This window comes from Myripristis murdjan, chromosome 5, assembly GCF_902150065.1.
Source record: "Myripristis murdjan chromosome 5, fMyrMur1.1, whole genome shotgun sequence".
In the NCBI taxonomy this organism is placed as follows: Eukaryota; Metazoa; Chordata; class Actinopteri; order Holocentriformes; family Holocentridae; genus Myripristis; species Myripristis murdjan.
The window spans coordinates 27,926,260-27,943,517 of NC_043984.1; the positions used below are offsets into that span (position 1 = coordinate 27,926,260).

At 46.3% G+C, this 17,258-nt stretch overlaps 1 protein-coding gene across 4 annotated transcripts in view; it reads left to right on the plus strand.

Annotated features, from left to right (window-relative positions):
• Positions 1-3,026: 3,026 nt before the first annotated feature.
• Positions 3,027-17,258, plus strand: part of sulf2a (sulfatase 2a) — a 48,861-nt gene continuing 34,629 nt past the window's right edge. For 2 of the 4 annotated variants that reach the window (XM_030052363.1, XM_030052368.1), the window contains exons 1-3: positions 3,027-3,164; positions 3,965-4,061; positions 8,540-8,652. The gene's annotated coding sequence lies outside the window, so the exon portion shown is untranslated. Of the gene's footprint in view, positions 3,165-3,703; positions 3,846-3,964; positions 4,062-8,539; positions 8,653-12,683; positions 12,816-17,258 lie in introns of all 4 variants that reach the window. The other 2 variants (XM_030052364.1, XM_030052366.1) reach the window with 2 other exon arrangements.

A 17,258-nucleotide genomic window follows, 5' to 3' on the forward strand; every position in this document is an offset into this window, starting at 1 on the left:
ACAATAGGATTGGAATTAGTGAGTATACAACTTGCCTGGTTTGAGAAAGATAAATGAATGAACAGATCGGTGCCTTGTTGAATTTGACCAATGGTCATCTAGGCACGCGAGCCCGGCTGATACTGGATTTTTAGGCCCGACACTTACATTTAGAAGAGACCTCTAATAACAACAATGAGATGATATATTTTTTAAATATACATTTGAAGTAAGCAACCATTTTATTGATTATTGATACTGTGATGATGATCAAATAAACTTAAACCTAAACCTAAAAGTAAGCAACCATCAAATTTGGTAAAGAAATAGTTGGAATGAAGATATGCACTGAAGCCTTGATGTTTTACAGCTGAACAGTAAATATTAAAACTTCTTAACCTCTTGACACAATCTGCACAACCATCTGCTCAGCTGTGATACTCTGCCAAATCATGTGCCAAACAAATTATTGTAAACAATGAATTTTGCTGAACACGCTATTTACCATAATGACAACGCTGGTTTTAAATTATCTCGAGTGCTTTTTAACACAATATATACTGTCTTTTTTTTTTTTTGCATATTGGTCAACATATATGCTGATACCATCTGTGATGTGCCAATATCGGCCAATGATACCGGCCAGCTGATATTTCAGTCGGGCTCCAGTCAGCGCTGAAGGTGGATGGAACATGAAAATGAGCCGGTGGTGTCACCAGTCAGGACCTGCTGTATCTGTGAGCCACTCAGTCGAGCAGAACCAGAGCGAAACAGTCCCAGTGACAGGTAACAGAGGACATGTTATTGTAGCAGTCACTCAACTGGATCATATAAAAACAAAGCTCATTGTTACAAAAGCCGTGGGTGTGTGCATGTGTGTGTGTGTGTGTGCAAACTAGTCTGTCACAGTGACTGTGTAAAGTGCTTTACTGTGCGTCGGCTCCAGTTGTAAACTCCTCCAGTGTGTTAACCTGGTTCGTAACAAACTCTAGCATGTCTTAAGTGGGGGGTTTATACGGCCGTGTTATGGCATCCTGCTGTCTGCAGGTGGTACTTAACCTTTCACTCATCCTCTCCTCTCTCTCTCACTGCTTCTTTCTCTTCTCTTCTACGAAGGGCTGGTGTCATTTGATTTGTATGTCACTCCTCAGTTCACTCAAAATGTAAAGTGAAACATCTATTCACATATATCTATCCATCCCTGCAACCATCCATCCATCTGTTATTGGCAACAGTGATCTTACTTTGTGACAGTGAATCAAGCCATTGCCAGGAGCTACTTGTCAGGCTTACAATAATGCCTGTAATAACAGCTCTATCGGCAATCAAAACAACAATTCTCAGGTGCATATTTAAACAGATTATGGGTTCCTCTGCCTGGGTGTAAGCTGTTGTTTCATTCACAAAGGCTCAACTGCCTAAGAAAAACACGCAAAGACAATGAGTGAGGCTGTCATTTGGTCTCCACGGTTACAGCAAGTTCTCGGGGGTGAAATCAGCACTGCGATGGAGTTTGGTTGAGACAGTGTTCATGTGTATAAGGTCATGGGAACCCTCACTGCCAGGAACTGTGGGCCGTTGGGAAATAATGAAAAACAAACAAAGAGCCTTGATGTTGACTCAGAGTGAAGTGATCCACAGGTTATTACTGCACTCCTCTCTCTCGTGCACTCTCATGGCTCCTGGATGAGCTTATGTAATCTGAGGAGATTGTCTCTCCACCAAACACACCCTCTGGCCTCTGGGGCAATGGATGTCAGATGCTCTTGTCATGTCTCATTTACACCTCTGGCTTTGCAGCTACAATGGACAGGACGAGGGTGTTTGCGCTGTGGGGACAAATAGGGATATGCTTGAGCTTTAGTTACCTACCAGGGTTTGGGTCAATTCACTTTCCGTTCAATCAATTCAGAATATAAACTGGACCAGCAATTCATTCACAGTTAATTTGGCCTATGCAGCAACATTTCTCGGTGATTTCTCAGTAAAACTGGGTAGCTGAAACTTGAAACAGAATGGCAAATCAGGTCTCCAATTGTGAAGAAAATCCAGCACCTGATGGATTTAAGTGAAAGAAAATTGAAGCCCATTCCTGATTTGCCTCAGCTCTCAAAAGCTAAACCCGATGAAGTTTTCCAATAAAGACTTGCTCTTTCCAATCCAAAAAGGCAACCCAGAACGAGATGCTGATGTCGTTATCGTCCAATTTGACAACTGTAATAGGTCATTTATGGGCTCTATGGAAGAATGAGATGGAGGAAGGGAAGCAAGAAGGAAAATTAGAACAGTTCTCGATTTGGTGCAAAGGGACTGATAAATTAATCTCCCATCAGCTGCACTGCAGCCAATTAACATTTAAGCTTGATCAGTGCACAAATTAAAGTGTACTCCTCCCAGTCATGACTCCTACATTGTAAAGGCATCAACAAGCTGACATATTTCTCTCATAAATGGTTTGTCATAGAGAAATTAAGAAAGACATATGTATTATTTTTTACTCTATTCTACCGATTGAACAGGCCAAACCAGAGCCGTCACCCTGCACAACTTGATTAGAGTCCCACTGGTCTGTCAAAATCATCCAACCTGGTGGCGCCCTCTTCTGTGCAAAATTGGCAAGTGTCAAAATGAAAGAGACAATCACCTCCTGAGGCTTTTTGTGATTGTTTAAACTTGTATCAACACAAAGCTAATAGTTTTCTTACCGATTAAATGATACTAGTCCTCGACTCTGAGCGCATGAGTCAGGTCAAAGCCGCTGTTAAGCTCGTGATAAAAGCACGAGGCACACCTGTGACCGGATAATAGAGAGGAGAATTTAAATATCAGTGCGCTGGCCCAAAATGACCGGTGGCCTACTTTTAGAAACCATGTAAGGTGGTATGCGACAGCTCTACTGGACGGGAGAGTAATATTCAGCTTAGCCTACTTATTTTTCAGGATACGACTCACTCTTTGCCTATATAACAAAATGTTTTGCTTTCGTCTTCAAACAGTAAATAAGTGTGTGTTGTTGATAATCGGTAGATGGCGCCGCGAAACAGGCGTGCAGAGGAGGAATTTGAAGCTTCCCAGCCGGATGGCCCTGTGTCTGATTCTGCCTTTTATTATTCTTATCTCAGAGCCCCCGGCGACTAGTAATATCTGATGAGTCTGGTGAATTGCAGAGCAGCAGGCATTTCCAGGTTTGTGGGAGAAATGATTCAAACTGTGCATGAGGAAGGGAAGTGGGGAAGCGGGTAAACTAATTAGCCATGACCCCCCGGGCTGGTGACCATGTGAGGGCCAAGAGCCACCAACGCAAACAGAAATAATAATAATAATTCATGCATTGTGTCCTTAAAATGACCGTAAACTCATACTGCCGGATATTCCATGTGTTTGATTCTCCAGCTTACCTGCCTGCTTATTATGAATTTGTATCATGAAGGTAATTCAGCCTAAAATGGAAAGTAGGAAAAGTAGGGTGCATTGAGTTTAATAGGTGGATTTACTCCCCGCTGCATCTCTGTGCATAATGCAGCAACAAATGCTGCAAATCCAAAAAGTTGCTGTTTTCAGGGTTGAGCCAGAGGAATGTTTTCATCAGACTGTAAGCCTATGAATTTGATATTAATAGACTCTGTGAGTGATGTCTGGTGATTCAGTCGACGAAATGAATTATAGATGATATGTCCTGGAAAAATAGTACTCTAATCTCTGTACAAAACATTAAAACCTCAAGAGCTGTTTTAGCTGAGGCTTCCTCCAGTCTGCAACAAGACGTTCATCCAAAAAAAGTGAGATACAGGCTGCAGACTGTCACGAAGAGGCTTCCTCCTGTTTCCCTTGTTCTGTCAGTGTCTCTCTCTGTCTCGAACATGCAGGTCAGTAGCAGGGCCCGGCCCGTTGTTTGGTGTATTTGGGACACCGGTGTCTCATTGCGACTGTCATGGTAAGGTCATTCATTTGCTGAATTACAAATACTCTGCTTTTCTTTTTATAGGAGGCCCGTGGCAAACAATGCAGCGCTGGAGCTCGGCTTGAAGGGCCTCAGCCAAATGAGTCACCAAAGTTGAGTTGCTGAGGTCATCCGTGTGAAGGTTAGTGGAGGTTACTTCCAAACTATAATTGACCACAGATGCTAAAATTTATAATCTGTGGTGTAATCTGTTTATCATATAATCTGGCTATTTTCAGCGATTTTCAGGTTATTTCCTCCACGAGCCCTGGACTATTACCAGTTGGACAAATGATTCATTGACATGTACAGACCCTAATTTAAGAAGAGTTATTATTATTGTTATTTTAAGAAACCGTGTAGTTTCAAGCATCTGAATAATCACACATCTTATGTTCCCTTGCACCATCAGATATCCTTGAGTACCTTTCCGAAAGCATCTGTAATCTGATTACAGTCAGATATTGTGATAGTACAATGGTAATGGGATTACGGCAATCCCATTGCTTGTAACCCATCACTCCCCCTCCTTGTGCGGTGGTAATATACATTTACTTCATGATCTTAGAAGTAGATTTCTCTTGTGTGACATTAAGACAAGGTTACCATCGTTGGTGTCCCGGCGTCTTCCTCCCAGTCCCTCCTCTGTACCCATCTGTGCTCCCCACTCTGCGACTTTGTCTCTGCTCTGAGTGTGTTTCAGCCATATTGTGGTTGGAAGAGTTTCTGCCTCTAATGAGCCAATTGTCCCTGTGTTTGTTCCCCTCGGGGAGTATTCTGTAGCTAACAACATTCTGCTCACAACCATTTAAAAACATATTCACTTCACCGGGGAGGGATTGAGGCCAGCAAAACAATAATGCCTTGGAGCTCGTACAAAATGAAAAATGTGCTAATGACAGGCATGCTAGCAAAATGACAGCACATTCTTCTCCTGTCAATTATACCTCGGTTACTCAAAAGCAATTTGCAACTCCCCGCAGAGCAAAATGTGTGCCATCTCCCAGGCCTTACTCTGTGATTGTGTTAGTGATGTATTCATTCTATTTCTGTGTGTGTGTGTGTGTGTGTGTGTGTGTGTGTGTGTGTGTGTGTGTGTGTGTGTAGATGTGTGTCTGTCCTAGTTTGAGACAACCCACAGTATGTTATCCACACATAGTTTTCTGTTCATGCACACAAAAAGGTATAGGCCTATTGAAGAGACAACATATTTGAAGTGTGTGAAGTGTGTGTGTGTTTGTGTGTGTGTGTGTGTGTTTTAAATGCACAAGCATGCCCATGATTGTACAAGAGGTATTGATACGACTGGCATTCTGGGCCCTGATTAATTGCCATGGCATTTGGCTGCTCCCGGTAAATGCCATATCCCATGCTGAGTGCTTGGTTAATGGATGTCTGTCCATGGCAGGCCGAGCATCAGTCTCATTCCTCCATCTATCCCTCCACTCGTCCCTCCTTTCTTTTTCCTCGTCTCACTCCATCCTTCCCTCCTGTCCTCTGCCCTCTTCCCCATCCGCTGCCACGGAAAAGGTTAGCTGTGCTTTAGCAGCAGGAATAGACAGATGAGTGGAGTGATACCGCATGGCCCAGGGATCCACACCCTTGACAGTTTTTGGTCAGTGCGGGCTGCCGTAGAGGGGCGAGAGGCTTAACTCGTCAGGTTTTTGACAGCACAAGTTCAAAGGTAGCTTAAGGTTGCGTCCTTTTCTTCTCTTCTGTAATCTCCTGTTAACGATAAGAGTTTGGAAAGAAGTCTACCTTGAAGTGCACATGTCCCCTAAGACTCAATTTAGGTTGTCTCTATATCTATGAGAGAGAAAAAAAAAAAAAAAGAGATATGAAGGATTAGCTTTCTTTCTCAAGTGAATTAGTTTGCTCTATCTTAATGAGGTTTGCCATGTCGGAAGGAACTGTTCAGAGCCTGCATGCTAAACAGACAGACTGAAATTGGAATGGAGTGTTTGCTCCTTAACTGCAAAATACCTTCTCTCTTCAGCTCTAATTCCAACACTGCCACGCAATTACCCTCTCACACAATTTCATCTTGTCACATCCAAATGAAAATAGAAGACCAAGCATGGGAGAAATCGTCTTGTGTTTTTTTTTGGTTTTTTTCTTAGGAAAAAAAAATAATTCCAAAATCTAATTAACTGCAGAAAAAACATGTCACTAGTTTGGCTGGAAACATCTAACATAGTTATGCAAATGAGCCCATGGATTGTAGAATATGATTTGACAGAATCTCATTCTGGATGGTGTGAGGCCAGATAGAAAGATTACTCAGCCATATCTGAGTGGAGGCGAGCGGGAGGAGATGAGCCTGGTAATTTATTGTGTTGGTATTTCTCCTGTTTGACTTGAGACAGCTCATTAAGGGGAGAGGTGTCGCCCAGCCGGACAGAAAGACAGACAGGACCATTTCTCTAATGGGCCCTCCTCTGCTCTGTCTGCATCAGCTCTTTTCCAGCTTTTGCGTGGCTGGCTTAATCTCTGACTTTTTTTAATATGGAGTGGCAAAGATGATTTTACACAATTCATCATTTTGCCCCTCACTGGAGAGAGAGAGAGAGATGCTATTTCATCCTCCCACCTGTCTTTGCACTGCTTACAGGGCTTTTTCAGGGCACCAGTGGAGAAGTGGCCAGAAGGCTGAGACAAGGAGGGCAGCGCTGGCTTCGATTTCCCAGGATACTATGGAGTTCAGAGTCAGTATAGGCTGCTGTCTTCTGACAATTTGTTTTATAGGTGTCATTTCACCGTGGCTGGCTGTTGCAGTATTGTGCACAGAGCAGTCCAAGTGCTGAGAGTACTGACACTCAAGGAAAATTTGCTCAGATACACACACACACACACACACACACACACACACATACACCCTACACCTGTGAGGACTTGACTGCCTTTATATTTTAACCCATAACTCTAACCTTAACCTCTCTTGACTACGTGCACAACCCTAACCCTGAATTACCCCCCTTGAAAAAGTTTGAACAGGCAATATGTCCACACTTTGGAGGTTTTTCATAATCTTTCTATTTTTGTTCGTGCACAGGTGTAGACGTAAGAGCACACACACACACACACACGCTAGCAGAATGCCCCCCCGTGGTGGTGACCTTTCGTTGTGATGTCAGGTCTTATAGCAGGCTCTTCAGGAGCCGTCCTCACACCCTGACAGCTCCTGACTGCTTGCCAGCGAGTGTTTGTTTGCAGACACAGACAACCGTACAAAAAAGAAGTGAAGTCCACTTCTGGTACAAACAAGTAATTAATTATTGAGGACACCAAACACGACTGCCTGCTAATCTACATAGCCGTTAAAAGGCAGCGTGATTTATAATTCAGACCCTTCTCTCTCAGTCTGGTGAGCGGTGAGAGCGCAGGGCTGCAGAGGAGGGCACTTGAAGCTTTACTGGGGCAACATCTTTGTTAGGAGAGAAGTGCATGAGTGACTGTGAGCAGGCATGTAAAGAAAATTTAAACCAAAGCCGCCCTTTCACACGCAGATTCTGGCACATTACCGACGACGTCAACATCTCAACATATCCGGAGAAGGTGGCGATTGTCGCTGTTCACTCTCACAAAAAGTTCTTGGAGCATTTTCCGTGTGCACTTATTCACACAGGCCCTGACCATGCCAGGTAAGGGAAGGAGAGCGGGCGCAACAGACAGACAAAGAAAACATCAGAGGATGCCGCTGTGCGATCTCAGCATGTCGCTCCCTAATTTTGTCATCTGACCAACTTCCAGACCGTCGTCTTCAATTCTTCTTCATTTGTTTTCTGTGCGTGCACAAAAGTATTTTTCATCGCCTGGCTGTGCATGCTAAACAAAGCTACCTTGGCGGAACAGTCCTGCAAAATTTTGTCCCGAGCCACACGACTGCCACAGCAGAATCTCCCAGAATAGCAATACTTCTCCTGTTAACACATTTCTGGAACAGAGTACTTGTGTGAAAGGGGCTCAACATGAGAATAAATTGGACATGTTCACCTTACAAATCACACAATTCCCCAGAACTTTCACCTGTGCCGCAGTACAAAGTTTAGTTTTTCTGAGCACTTCCACCCTTCCATATTGCCGCCACCCCCCCTCCCTCCTGGGTGATGTTTTAAAGTGATTACAAATGTCTTTGTGCTAAAAGCGCTGGGGTGCCTTGTTAGACAAACCCGCAAGCACTCCCCGCTTAATATGTGTGGCAGATATTAACAGTGAGCGCTGTACATTAGGAATGCAAATAGCACGACGTCAAAGGGGTTTTAGTTAATTAGCTGGGGATGTGGTGCTGGCTCTGTCCCATGGAGGCTTCTGTTCCTCGGGACCGCAGACCTCAACGGGGGGCAACGCTTTGATCTGCAAATCCCACAGTCTGCTAACGGTTCTCCAACTACTGCAGTGCCTGCCACACATGGACAGATGGGAGCAAAGATTCTGTGTGTGTGTGCGTGTGTGTGTGTGCGTGCGTGCCTACATGTGTCTGATCCAATCTGCTCTGATCCAATCTGTCTGCTCCTCCATATCTTCCTTTACTGTAAGGAAATATTAAGTTGGATAAACCTTTTGATGTATAACCAATCATCATCCAGTGAAGATGCCAATGTTTTTCTTCTCATTTCACAGCACATACAAGGACTTGATCTTCAGATTGGGGTGCAGAACGGGGCATATTCTCTGTCCAGCCGTGGCTTCGCCGCCCCCTGGTGGCTGGTGACAAAACCACATGGGCTCATTGGGTAAGACTTGGCCTTTCCCATGTTTTCCTTCAGCTCTACGCCTGTCTATATGTCTTTATTACTGTCTGTCCTTTCCTCGCCTTCTGCGTGATTCAAGATAATTTGCAGAGTCGCTGGATGCTCATGAATGAATTATAACAACACCCCGGGGCATGGAACCAATTGCTGGAAAAGATGGTTGTTCATCACCAACTTATTAACTATTTATATTTACAATGGGAGGTCCTGATGTGCGGGTGACAGGAGGGACCAAATAAATAAGGGAGAACGCATTAGACAGGACAGGATGATGTGTGGTGTGCATCGCCGCCGGGATGTAATGATGTCGGGGTATTTGGCTAAATCCTTGCCTGGCATTTTGAGGATCGACTACGTCATGGGGACTTAGGCGACGGAAATGTGGTTCATGAACGATGAGCAAAACTGCAAAATGTGACTGAATCAGCTATTTGCATTTGTAATGAGCCAAGAAAGCTGTCCTCTGGACATATGTTTAATCCTCTGATGCTGGTGTGTCTGAGAGCATGCATGCATGTGTGTGGGTATATGTGCATGCACGCATCTGTGGATTTGTGTATGTGTGTGCATCTGGCTTGTGTGTGTGTGTGTGTATATGCGTGTATTGTTTCTGTATGCGTGTGCACATGAGCTGCGTGTCGGGAATGTATTTGTTCAGAATACATCCGATAGCTGAAGTACTAATGACCGCAGCTGTGTGTTTGTGTGTGTGTGTGTGTGTGTGTGTGTGTGTGTGCATGCTACACAAGCTGACCAAGAGGCAGGTATCATGTGGCTGTCTGCCTCTGGTGTAAAGCCACGTGCCAAGAGGTTAGATAGCCCTATTACCATTCTACCTGCAGTGGTCTGTGTGCTATTTTCAGGAGACTTGTTCCACAGTGCCAGGACTCCTCTCATCCTCAATATCTGTCAGTTCTCCGTCCTTGAGTCCTTCACATTCTCAGCTCCTGCACTCCCTTCCTTTCTTAGCTTCCTCTCTCTCTCTCTCTCTCACACACACACACACACACACACTCTGTTTCTCAGCGTAAGGTAGCCATGGTGATGGAGAGCTGTCTGCATGCAAAGGCCCCACTGACGGCTCCACACACCCACATTCAGTCAAGGAAGTGGAGGATGGATGGAGGGCAGGGCAGGGAGGGACGGGGCGGCTAGGTGGGGGGTGTGCGGGTGGATGCGGGTAGACAGGGGCCAACTCAGCCTTGAAAAGACCAGCCCGAACCGAGAGAATAGAGAGAGGAGTGCTTTCAGAGATAGAGAGTTGGCGAGGAGCGCAAGACAGCGAGGGGGTCTGCCTCATTTGCACAGAGTCCTCCCCTCTTCACACACCCAGCTGACAGGGGATATTTTTATCAGCCCGGCGCACACTGCGCAGAAAAGGAACAAATTCATTTGTAACAGCAGACTCTCGGCCAAGGACAAGGTCTCAGCAGGGTGGAACGTAGCTGTCTTTCCGTGCTATCAGAGGAAGAATCGTTCATTCTTATTTATGCGCCGGCCTCGACGGTATCGCGCGAGGGGGACGCACAAGGCCTCCCCCACTCCATGTCCACTGAAGCACAAAATAGAAAGGCAAAACAAGTTTCCCAAGGTTAGCTCAGCCGCAGCCCCTCTCTCCGGGGTCCTCAGCACAATTGTTTCTTGTCTGTCGGTTGTGTGTACATGTTTGTATTCATTCTGTCTCTCTCAGTCTGTGTCACTCTCTGCCCGCTTGAGCTCTCTCCTCCCCCCCCCCCGCTTGCTTGTATAGATGTTGTGAAGTTTGACATCAGCGAAGCCTGTTGGGATTGGAGACACCAACCTGTAGTGGTAACTAGCGGGGAGAGATTTCCATGCTAATGCTGTTAGCAGACTGTTAAGTGGCCTGTTAAGTGGCAGTTTGATGGAGGATGTTGATCTGCTGATTTATGCTAAACCCAGTCAGAAATCAGCGGGATGACACAGCTGAAGTGTGCGTGAGAGAGAGGGAGAGAGAGAGAGATAGAGAGAGAGAGAGCATGAATAAACCATGTGCTAAAGTGGTGTCATTGGGTTGCTGTGTTGGTATGTCAGCGCTGCTCAGGAAAAACGGACGTCTCAGGGGCTTTGTTTGTAATTCAGCATGCTAGATGGCTGCTTTATGTAAGCAGTCCCAGAGTCTCAGACATCATCTGATATGCATACGGTGGGGGAATGGATAATTTTCTGGCTGTATGTTTTGTCATAAGATGCTTATGAATAGTATTAGACCTCGCTAATCCAGTCTTACACAAGACTTATGGTTCCGCTTGGCTTGAATGACAATGTTTTCTTACCAGGATTAGCAGTGAATGCACCTGACGTTGGACCAGTAAATGCAATGTTCTCTATCCACAATTGTAATGCAAAGTCTTGCATCCTGCAGACCGGGTTTTGCATTTGCAGAGGACAGTTGTGGCCGGGAAAAAAAAAAATACAGTTTTCACTCTCACATGGCAGCATGAATTCATCTCTTTGCAGCGACACAAATACCATGTGCCAAGTTGACAGATAGATGATCCATCGCAGGCGTTGTAATTGAAAACACTGAGAGGGGGCGGACAATTAATCTCTGTGCCTCTCTCTGTCTCAGATTTCCACCGAGAAATACCTAGAAATGCAGATAGCAGATAAGAACGTTATTGATTAGATGGGGTGGGAGGAGAGGCGGGGAGGTGCAGAGGTTCTCCATCAGTAATCTCGCGTGCTGTGACTGCATCTAAATAACCTGCAGAGAGGGATAAACAGGCGCATCCATCATGGGACGGCTGCCGGAGACAGTGATGGATGCCTCCGCCCTCCTCCGCCACACCTCTCCCTCCTGGCCAGGGATCGGAAGTGACACCGACACTCAGGAGAAATACCTGACTTCAACCAGGCAGGAAAATGCCTACTTTGGCTCCATTGTGATGGAAGGATTCAGGGCGGTGTTTTTTTTGTGTGTGTGTGTGTGTGTGTGTGTGTGTGTGTGTGTGTGTGTGTGTGTGTGTGTGTGTGTGTGTGTGTGTGTGTGTGTGTGAGTCTATGGAATTGTCCTCTGTGCTCTGTCCTCTTGTCTCTTTGAGTTTGCAGGATTATCCGTCTTGATATATCCTGTTTGTTTTGTCAAGGAGTAAATGGGTTTTGTGGATTTGTGTGTGTGTGTGTGCGTGTGTGTGTGTGCGCGTGCATATGCACAAGTGTTCATGTGTGCGTGCACATGCATGTATCCATACATGCCTTTTTGAAGGTGTGTGTGCGCACATGCATGGAAATTGATTTGGGTGCGCGCATGCTTGTTCTTTTTTGTGTGCATTTGTTTTCTATCTGCATGCCTGTGCAACATGAGCCAAGCTCCTCTTGAAGCCAGGTCCCAATAAGCAGGCATGCCCACGCCAGCGCGCCTCAGAGGTGCCAGCCTGATAGATATGGTGTGTATGCCAGGCTGTGCCTCTCCTCCCCGCCCCTTTAGCATTAAGATTGATCCTTGTTCCCTCCCATTCCTTTCTCTCTCTCCCCTCGCTGCGCCTCTGCCTTTATGAGTCTCTGAATAGGTGAAGCTCGCAGGCTCCAACAGATGGCCGGAGCTGCCCTGTTTCACTGTCTCACATGCAAGCACGCACACACACACTCACACACACACACACACACACACTACTGCCCAGTGAATTAGAGCCAAGAGAGAGAAGGGGTAGTGAAAGAGAGCAAAAGGCAGAGAGGAGAGTGTGACCAGGAGAGAGAGAGAGAGAGAAGAAACAGGAAACAACACAGCAGAAGACAGACAGAAATGAATGGAAACAGAGAGGTGAGGAGGGATGAACAGGGTGGAGGGAGGAAACGGGGAGAGCAGAGGCAGTGACAGAATAAAAGCGAGAATACGCTAGAAAAGAGGGAGAGGGAGAGAGACGGCAACGTGGCGAAAAGGGGGTGTGAGGGCAAAATTGAATTGTAGATTGAGGGAGCCTCTCTCCTCCCTCTTTCCCTCCCTCTTTTATTTATCTCATGTGAAACCACGCCTCCCTCCTTTCACTTGTCAGTGCATCTATAACAGTGAGCTGTCTGCGCCGGGCTGCGTGGGGGGTGAAACCAGCTCCTCACTCTGCCAAGCACAGGGGACCGGATCGGAAGGGACTGGGCACGACTGGACACGACTGGACTGACCAAAACAGGTGTGTGCATGTGGATGTCAGTTGCTGTGCATGTGTGTGTGTGTGTGTGTGTGTGTGTGTGTGTTTGTGTAACAGATGACTGAGGACAGCATGTCTATGCCTCATTGTGTGTGTGTGTCTGATCGGTTGTTCTACACAGGGACTTTTCTCCAGAGTAGCATAGCTAGAAGGTACAGTGCTGGAGCTTTGCCCTAGTTTACACTTGAATGCTCTGATGCATTCTATTTGCCTCTGAGATTTATTCATATAGTCGCTAACGGCGCTGCTTATCGGGGTAAGGGAGATGAGACCTCTCATTTATCATCCGCGCCGGCTTCTTTTTCACAGAGTCTCTGGCTTGGTGCTGGACCGCTGTGTGGAGTGGAGCTGCTGTGTGTCCGCTGGAACAAGTTGGTAGTTTTTGGCTTGGACCGTGGCACCGTCGTTCCGCATCGTGTCTCCAAGTAGTGTTACTCCCAAGTGTCTGTGGGTTCAAGTGTTGCTCAGGTGTCTGCATGTGTGACAGCAACGCCTTTGTTACTGTAAGTGCATTGTTAAACAGGGCTCGCGTGGAGAAATCTGTGGAAATCCACTTTGTTCGGCGGAACCGGTCGTCACCGCCGCCGCGATTTTTTTTCCGTCTGTCTCGGTGTTGGATTTGATTTGTGTTCCATCCCTTTCTGCCTCTATATTGTTTGGAAATGTGGAGCGTTCATTGTCTCGGTGTTGCAGTTATCTTAGTCAGATATAGGCTAATCCTGACTGTTGCTGAAAATTCTTTGGGTTTTAATTAGAGAAAGCATAAAAAAACAGCCTATGTGGGAAATATGGGCGAAAACACAGCCACTTTTTTTTTTTTTAATTGTTTCGTTTCTGGAGAATTAGGAGATATCGACCAGCATTCAATCAGTAGGCGCCATTTCAACAGTTCCACCCATGCCACTCCTATAGAAGAAGCCTTCGCCGCTATGTCTACGTGGTAAATCCACATAGGCAGTGGATGAATTGACTCAATAGCAGAGTTCTGGTAGTGTCTTTATGGGTCAAAAGACTGTGGCATCACCGTGTGGTGGTAGCTAAGTGCAGTGGAGTGGCGGTGGGCGCAGCCAGTGACCTAGAGGCTGAAATATTTATGACGGAGCCGGCTAAATGCTTCGGCCGCCGTGCTGCTCATAGCCTGTATGGGTGCAGAGATGAGCGAATGCAGGGATGGTTAGGAGTAGCAGAGCTTCACAGATCTGTTCTTTAAGCATTCATTATTTAGCAAGGCGCACTCTGCCATGGAAGCTCTAACCCCCAGATCAACTGGCCTCTTTTCTCACAGAGACGCCAGTGGACTGGTGGAGGATGCTCCTGCTTAGTCTACCTGTCAGCTATCCCAAGGCATGTCACCACTGCTGCTGCATGCTGCACTCACACACACACACACATGCATACACACTCATCAATTGGTGTCAGTGCATGTTGTCAACAAGTGAGCACACACACACACACTAACTACAGCTATTACTAGTGCTAATGTGGAACTGTATGTTTACACACACTGATGTAGGGCGATGTACACACCTTGTGCACATGCAGTCTTACACACTGTGGTCACACTTAATGATATAATGGCATGTATGCTCGCATGAACATGCACACATACAAGTACACACACACCTACACTTATGGCTATGTTTATATGATGACACATGCACCCAATTTTGCACCCAATTTGGCTCCTGCACCCGTGCGCATGCTCATCATCCAGATATGATGGCACACATGCACGCAGGCGCTTTACTTCCACATTTACTTCTACAAAGACACACACACACACACACACCGTACCCCTTATGTCATGTATTTTGCTTTTATCTTTATTTTCCCCCTTTTACTTCTGCAGCTCTTTGGCTGCTCTTTCTGAAACACAGAAAACACAAACACCAAGCACACTCTCTCTCTCTTTCTCTCTCTCACTCTCACTCTCACACACACAAAATCAGCAGGAATGACGACCTTGAGACCTGTTGACATTGTTTGCTGTGGCTGTGGTGTGAATACATAAAAGGACATGTGGGACTCCCGGTGAAAATGGGGCACTTGACATGCTGTTTGTAAAAAAACGGCTGGAAAATGTGCAGGAGTGCCGGCGATGCAGCTGAAGGGAGACACGGGCATGAATATGGATTGTATGCTAATGGTGCACACTGAGGCTGTTGACTCAAGCTGTTGATGAAAGCAGAGGACACGTTCCCCCCCGCCGCCACGCTCAGACGGAAGTGCTATTGACAAACCCATTGTGGACACGGCCACAGCCCCCGGGCACAGGGCAGCCCGGTGACAGGTGGCAGATATCAGTGACGACAGCCAAGGTGACACCGCTTGATAGTCTCCGCGGACCGGGGCAGCTTCAGTGGCTGCTCGTTTTTACCGCCGCTCTTAGACACACAGGGGTTACTTTAAAGGCTCTTAAAGCTCATGTCTTTGTAGTTACGGCCCAACCTTCACTTCTCTGCCTCCCACATCTTCTTCCCCCATGCTGTCCCTCTCCCCCATCATTTTCCCCCCTCTAATCCACTGTTTCATCACTCACTCACACATCCACCCACACACACACACACACAGGGTTACTTTAAAATACATTAAAATTAGCCTGACAGTAAGCAGCGCTCACACGGTCTCCTCCTGAGTCTCCCTCTTCATCTGTATGTATGAGCTGCTGTTAACAGGTCCTGTGATGAGGCGGCATCAGGAGATCAGTGTGTAAATCTCAGTGCTGCTGCTCCACTCAGCTCTAATGATAGAGAGGCAGAGAGGTTCTTTGACAAAGCCTCTCAAGTACTCCTGTCTCAACAGTCGGCGGCGAGGGAAGAGCGAGTCTACCGGAGGAAGGAGCAAATAAGGAGAGCGACGGGCAGGTTTCTGTGTGCGTGTGTGGGAATCTGTCTTGTTTGTTTGTGTGTGTGCGTGCATGTGTGTGTGTGTGTGCCTTTGCCGTATCCGCACACCTCAGTGCTCAAGTGTACGCGTGCAATCCCAGCCGCTCATGTGCGCACGCCCCACTCTCCCGTTGTGTGAGTGCAATCAGATTTCAATCTTTTCCTTCTGTATGGCTGAGCTGCTGCGGCGGCGGTGCCCCACGGGGAAATGTAATTATACCCTGCTGGCCACCGAGTACAGGCTTCACTGCCCTATCTGTCTCAGGGGAGCAAGTGGCTCAGGGCTCCGTCTCACTGGCAATATCAAACACCGGCGATGTCACTAAAGGTCCGGCTAGTTTGGCGAATTGGTATTAAATCGCAGCTCCGCTCTCTTCCTCTGATAAGTTTTTAGATCCCGGGGTTATCGTTGGCCTTTTGCGTCACGGCTGTGAATTATTTATGACAGAATTAGCCGTGGTTGCTGAGAGCAGCGATCAGGAGATTTTGAAACACGGCCAAAATCTGACTCAATCCTCTTTTAAAGTCCAAAGGCGATTTTTCTCAAGTGTTTTTTTTTTTTTTACTTTCGTTTGATGAACAAAAACGTCTGCACCGTCTCGTCATAATTGTTGTAATTATTGCCATAATCGTTTTCATCGGCGTTGTCTCTTGTCATGTCCACTATCTGAGTCCCTCACATCTACATTTCTAGAGTTTTTTTTTTTTATTATTGATTAACCTATAGTCCACCCTGCCAGCCGTTCCCTTCATGACTGTGTCTCTTTCTCTGGCTGTTATTGGCTCTGCTTTCTCGCTGCTCTGCTCTGAGGTGTTCACTGGTGTGGTGTCCATTAGTAAGGCAAAACAAATAAACAGACACGCCCCACTCTCCTGGATTTAGACAAACAATCAATGAGAGCACTCAGATAACAGCAGTGCTAAGTGGCCCATTGATGCTACGATTAAACGAGTACAGGATGCAGCGGCGCTACAACGGGACCCGGTGCCGTAGACAGACACCAAAACAACAGGCTGGAGTTGTAGTTCAGAGCAGGCTGGCCAGAAGCGCTCCGGTTCGAGACCAAAGGTTGAGCACAAGTCCTTTAAAATTACCGTGTGAGTTCATGCAATAGCTGATGTGCATTTACTGTGCAGAAACTCTACTAAGGTTCACACAACGAAGCCCAGCATTTTCAGGTGTCAGTAAAAAGCAAAGATACAGGGAGTCATTGATTGCAGAGAGATTTCACGCCGCACAAAAAGAAAAAGTAAAGGAAAGACACGTGTAAAAAGTGAACACAATTTGAGACCCATGCCTAAAACCGAAACAGCAGCAACACATTTGGTCTAAGACAGAGGAGAGGCAGAGGTTTTAATCTGAAAAGCTGCAGCAGCAGTAGGACAATGCGTGTATAGGAGGACGTTATGATATAAATACTGACTGGCAAATTGAAAATTAACTCTCAATCTTGCAGCATTGCCCATTTCATTATGTGGCACTAAGTCATAATGACAGTAAATGTGTAAGTTGTGCATATGACAGGAACCATGACCATGA